We start from the raw sequence: 6,296 nt of genomic DNA, 5'->3' as shown, positions 1-6,296 counted from the left end.
TCAAATGCATTTAATTAAACTGGTACTCAGAGGGGAATGAGTTCTTGGTCTCCAGAGGGAGCTGAGTTCTGGTCCAAAATAGTAATTCAGAACCCGTGGAGCTGGCTTAGTGAGACAGGCTCAGTCCACTATGAAGTTATGAGTCAGAACATCTTTTTCAGTCTTGAAAGTGATTAACAACGCAGAACAAAGTCTTTGAAACATTGTTTTCCCCTATAACAAAGGGGCGAGCATGCATCTATTTAAGTTGGTGCGGTTGTTATAGAAACTACCTATTTTAAGTGTGCAGTAAAGCAGCGCATACTCGCCTGAAATGAACAGGCTCAGGAGGGCTTAGCGGTTCTAAATGTACATGTTGGCTGGCTCCCTGTTCATGCTGATGTGTTTGTCTCTCTTCATGGAGACTTTGAGTGATGGATCCTCAGAGCTCTCTCCCTCCATTCCCTCCTAGCATAAGCCTTAGGATTCCCAGATATCCCAAATCCTTTATTTCACATACCCTGTCTAATCCTAAGAGAAATGGAACTGGCCCGCCTTTTTTCCTCTAATACATGAGTGTAACAATATGAAAACTGTTGGCTCTTCTTATGATAACATCACATCAGAAAAATAATCTTGGATCTCCTTGGATCCCATGATGGGAGGGAAAAAGAAAGACCTGCCCCAGACTGGAAGTCCTCTCAGCAGGTGACTCAGGAGATTACTAACCTAAGCCTAAGTCAAAGGAGGCTAAGTTTCCAATAAAAGTTGAACAGGAACACTCCTGGTCACTCATTTCCTCCCCCACTCTCCCTCATCTCCTACCCTGTATCTCATAGACACCATGAAAACTCCTTTGGAGAAAGACGCTTTGCACTGTGTTGGTTCTATACCAGGTGTCTGTGGCCAAGATAAAAGGATGTAATAGAATAAATATTTCAGATATTTTAGACACAACTGTTCATTCTGCTCTTATAACTAAGAAGCGAGTCAGGCATAGTGGCATCCACTGTAATCTCAGCATTTAAGAGGATGAAGCAAACCTCAAGGTGCACACAAACTACATAGATAGTCCCCTCCTGGAACTCACAGTGTAAAACCACCACCACACCTGACTTAAGTCTTGCCTTTGTCATAGTTGGCAAGCCTATTGGGATTTTATTTTAGACAAGAAAACTAAGAACCAGCATCAGAATTGGAGTGTCTAAAGAATAATATGTTAAAATGAGATTGAAATATCCTTGAATGGGTTTCATCTCCTAATAACAGAGAATCTCAATTTAAAGGCAAGAAAGGAACGATATCCAGAGGCAAGGTGCCCTTCTCCACCACAAGCTATGTAAAAGGTGCTAAGCCAGCATCCTATCCAGGCTGACTCATTCTGTGTGATAGCATACTAGGTCAGGGAAGAATTGTTTCTCTGGTTCCTTCCAGCATTAATAGCAGTCAACTAGATGAGAATAGGCTGGCCTTGTTTGATTGTAAGCAACAGGAAGCACAACCCAAGAGCCAGGTACAGCGGTACACACTTGTAATCCTAACACATGGAACACGGAGGCAGAATTAGGAGTTCAAAAGTCATCAACTATATAGAAAGTTGGATGGTGGCCTGAGCTACATGAGACCTTGTATCAAAAAAATAAAAGGAGGGAAAAAAGAGGGAGGGGGGAGTGAGAAGGGAGGCAGAGAGGGAAGGAAGCAAGAATCATGGAAGAAAAACAGAACCCAAAAGGAATCTACCATCCTGTGTAACTGAAACTCCTTACTGGGAGTTTATATTTGTAAGTCAGGCTTTAGGTATGTTCCTTTCAGGAGGCCTTGCCTTCTCTCTGTTTCTTCACTCTGCCATTTAGGTATCAACCTCAGTCTAGACACCCACATGCGAGTAACATTGCTACAATGGTGCAAACATCTACACTGCCTCCAGTGCCAAGCCAGAGGAAAGAACTCCTGCTTCTACTTTGCACCCCCTGACAGCCTAAAGTTGCTTCACTGGTTTAAGCCTAGTTTTCTAAAACTCACCTCAGTGGCCAGAGTGTGTACAATGACTTGAGTGGCTTATACAACCTTCCACACTGGAGCTCGAGAACAAGAGTAATCCGTTAAATCCCAACCATTGGTAACAACAGACAGAAACGCCCAAATAAAAGCAGGCAAATAAAATCTGGCCTTGTAAGTGTATTTCATGTGTGTTATAGATGTAAGTATATGAGTAGACAGACAGACAGACAGACAGACAGATAGAAAGAAAATAGAGAATTAGATAAATAGATGATAGATAGATAGATGATTGATAGATGATAGATAGATAGATAGATAGATAGATAGATAGATAGATAGATAGATGATTGATAGAGAAATAGAGATATAATATGTAAATTGCTTTTAAAGATGTTTCCCTGCTAATAGGCTCATATGAGTTACCCTCAAGAAACCATAATCAAGAAGCAGTCATGATAATCTACCATGTGTTTGTGTCTGAGTTGCTCGTAACATAGTCATTAGACTCCATCTCATTCTTTCGCCTCCCAAGAAGGAAAACAAACCCCAGATTCTGATTTAGAAAGATGGGTTGTTTTTTTTTTCCAAATTGAAACTGTGGCTTGTGATATTTTTTCCTCGTAGACCTGAAGAGTACCAGCAGATAACCTCCCCACCACCACCCCCTCTAGATACCAAAATGAGAAGATTCAAAGGTGGACACAATCTGGGTTTTTTGTTTGCATTCCTCACACTTCTCTGGGTTCTGGAGAAGGAGAAGCTTCATTCACTGTTCCGCTAAGGGACAGAGGTTCCAAGGATTTTTTTTTTTCTTTAAAGTCTGAGGATACAGCCTGTGCTGGATGGTGGTGGCAGTCAAGTTTCTGCTGTCATTCTGGCTACTCATTTACGAGAGTTTCAGAGTTAGGTGATGGGCAGTCTAGCAAAACTGACAGCAAAAATGGATTGTGACCAGCAGGCCAGATGCCATGTGCCACCCTTCCAACTTATGCCAATGCATCACCTGTAGTTAGTCCATAAGAAGGGCTACTGACACAAAACTCAGGTGAGTCACAAAATGAAAAGAACCTGAGCCATATTTGAAGGTAAGGCCAGTAAATGTTCAAATGAACAGAGACCCAGAAGGCTCCCGTGCAGGTGCCGTGGGTTTCATTAAGGATGAGTTACATCCATGCTTGTCCCTGCTGTCCTAGCAGAAGATGGGTGGACAGCCTCTCCAACACACAAACAACACAGTGATGGCTTAGGTCTCAGCTTCAGTGACTGTACAAATTTGGGCAGGTATGTGTGCATAGCTGTGTGCACATTCATGTGCAAGCCGGACCTAGGGTGGGGGATAGGAGGAGCAGGGTAGAAGCCAGAAGCCAACCCCAGCTGTTGTTTCTCAGTTACTATCTACCTTGTTTTTGAAGCAAGGTCTCATTGGCCTGGAGCTCAACAAGTAGGCTAGGCTAGCTCACCAGTGAGCCTCAGGCACCTTCCTATTTCTGCCCCTGCCCCTGGCCCGGGGCCCGCGCGGCGGGGGGGCGGGGGCGCCGGGGGGGCCCCGGCCCCCGCCCAGCACTGAGCTCAGAAATGTGCCTTGCTGTTCCCAGATGTTTTTTTTACTTTCTATGGGATCTGGGAACCACACTCAAATCATCATGCCTGCAATAGAAAGCACTTTACCATCTAAGCTGTCTCTCCAACCTTGACCTTGAAAATTTAATGTACTTTTTTTGCAAGTAAACAAGTTATAACATTTAATTTGCTGCAATTCATTTTACTTACTCATTTTCTTCAACATACTGTCTTTTATAGAAATTGAAAAAAAACATAGGACACTGAAAAATAGAGGGCAAATTTATTATGAGTCCAATTTACCAACAGTAGCATTGGTTTCTTTCTGTCCTGCCCGTAAAGAAAGACAAAGATGAAGAGATAGGACATAAATGAGGACTATGAAAATGTAGTACCTTGTAGGTTGGTGAGTAGTAGCTTTGTAGAGGGAATAGCTCAGAAACATACAATATTTTTAAAGTACATTTTCAGTGGCTTAAAGCATCCCTGTATGTCAATATAAAAAGCTATGGGCTGGCAAGATGGCTCACTGGATAAAGGCACTTGCTATTCAAGCCTGATGACCTCACTCAGATGCCTGAATCTCATAGTGAAAGGAGAGAATCTATTCCCAACAGCTGTACTATGTGTACTATGACATGTGCCACATGTCTGACCACGTTTACATATATACATACACACACACACAGACACACACACACAAACACACACACTTAATGAAATAAAGAAACCATTAGCCAGAGAGCAGCAAACTATAGCCCAAGGGACCGAGCACACACCTGGCTCAATAACTCAAATTGGTGTAAACATAGTCTCCCTAGTTTAAGTTTGTCCCTGGCTGCCTTCACACTATAGTGACAATGATAAGTGGTTGTCATGCAGACTATCACCTGGTCTTAGACAAATAACAAAGATTTTCCAAACCTCTGTCCCAAAGGCCAGAATCCAATGCCTTCTTTAGTGACCTTGCCTTAGTGTCTAGGCTTCATCTCCCCATTGGCAAGGAAAGTGTTGGGACAATCTCTTATATGAAGCATCACCTGTCTTAGTGTTTTGTAAACATCTTCTCCATCACCTTCTGATTAAAGAGCTGGTTGTCTATAGCTAAACAGGAAAGGTTAGGTGGGACTTCTGGCAGAATTAGTAAATCTGGGAGTCAGAGGCAGGGTATTTGCCAGTCAGACACAGAGAAAGCAATGCTGGTACTCAGCGGGTAATGAGCCACATGGCAGTACATAGATTAGTAGGGATGGGCCAATTTAAATTCAAAAGGTAGATGGGAACAAGTCTAAACTAAGGCCAAGCTCTCATAATTAATAAAAGGTCTCCGAGTCATTACTTGGGCTGCTAGACAATCCAGTGATGGGAAAATCCAAGAACAGATGCACTGAGGTGGAAAGCAGGAGCACCCTCACTGCCCTGGGCTTTCACAGGGAGGGACTTCTCTCTCATAAGAGCCGACACACTGCACAGACCCAGAAAGGAAGTTCAGACTGACAAGTATCAGGTACCATGACTGTTGGATGATTGGATGAGTATCTGCTCATACTCTCTCCCTTTTGTTTGTTTGTAAAGACTTCGTGTTTTTAAGTTATGTGCATGTGCATGTGCACATATGAGTGCAGGTGCCTACAGAGGCCAGAAGAGGACATCAGTTATCCTGAAGCTGCAATTACAGGAGGTTATAAGCCACCCAACTCGGGTACTGTGAGAGAAATACACATGTAACTGTGGCTGCCACAAGAGTAGAACACAGTCTTAACTGTTGAGCCGTCTCTCTAGTGCCTCCTGCTCCCATTGTTATAGTCCCCACAGCATATGTTTCCACCACCTCAGACAGACTTTGACTCCCTCTTCTTCAATACTACCCCTTATAGCTATTCCCCAAAGAAGAAATAATTGCTGAAGATAGTTTAATAGTTATGTACACCTTCTCATACCCAATTTATCTTCCTAACATTCTGACCCAGTAGCCATCTCAGTCTGTAGCCCATCATATGAGTAACCCTTCTTAGATGAACTTCTCTATTTTCACTACATTGGGGGGGAGAGGTTTAATTACTATCTCTGTAGTGAGACCCACTGCCAGGAATGAGTTATATATCTGCCTGCCTTGGTATCATATGGTGCTCTGAAAAAATTAAGGTACTGTGGGAAATGCTGTTCACTAAGATCAGCTTCAAGAATTGCCATGTGCTAAGCAGATTAAGGACTCTGGAAATAATACACTGGAGAAACATGATTACCTTTAACCTGGTGTGTCAGGCAGCTGTTGACCCAGTGGTGTTGCCTAACAGCCATGCTCTCAACTAGCTTACAGAGATAACTTGCCCTCATGATCACAGATCTGAAAGTTGACTGCGTTGTGGGGTATCCACCAGAGAAGACAACTCAGACATGAGTTTAAGCCAATAGAAAGTTTTTATTAGCTGGACACTTACTACACTGTGTGTTTAGGAGCCCAGTGTGGCTTTGAGCCTTTCTTGAGGTGAGCTTTTAGCAAAAAACCATGTTCTGGGTTGACACACTTCAGTTAACAAGAACAGTTAGCCAGAAGCAGAACTACAGAAGCCAAAAAGCAAGGTTAGAACATTTAGAGACTTTCCCAGAACTATGGACTTTGATGGATTAGGTGTTTGTTTTAGTTTGGGCAAGTGGTGCTGTCTGTGTGCTGAATTTTACAGCCTGAATGGCACTTCCATCATGGAGTCAGTTGCGATAAGGTCTTAGGACCTACTAAGGTCTGGGGCCCTGTT

The sequence above is a fragment of the Grammomys surdaster genome, unplaced genomic scaffold, assembly GCF_004785775.1.
Source record: "Grammomys surdaster isolate TR1022 unplaced genomic scaffold, NIH_TR_1.0 126131, whole genome shotgun sequence".
Classification (NCBI taxonomy): Eukaryota; Metazoa; Chordata; class Mammalia; order Rodentia; family Muridae; genus Grammomys; species Grammomys surdaster.
Note: the sequence above shows the minus strand (reverse complement) of the source record.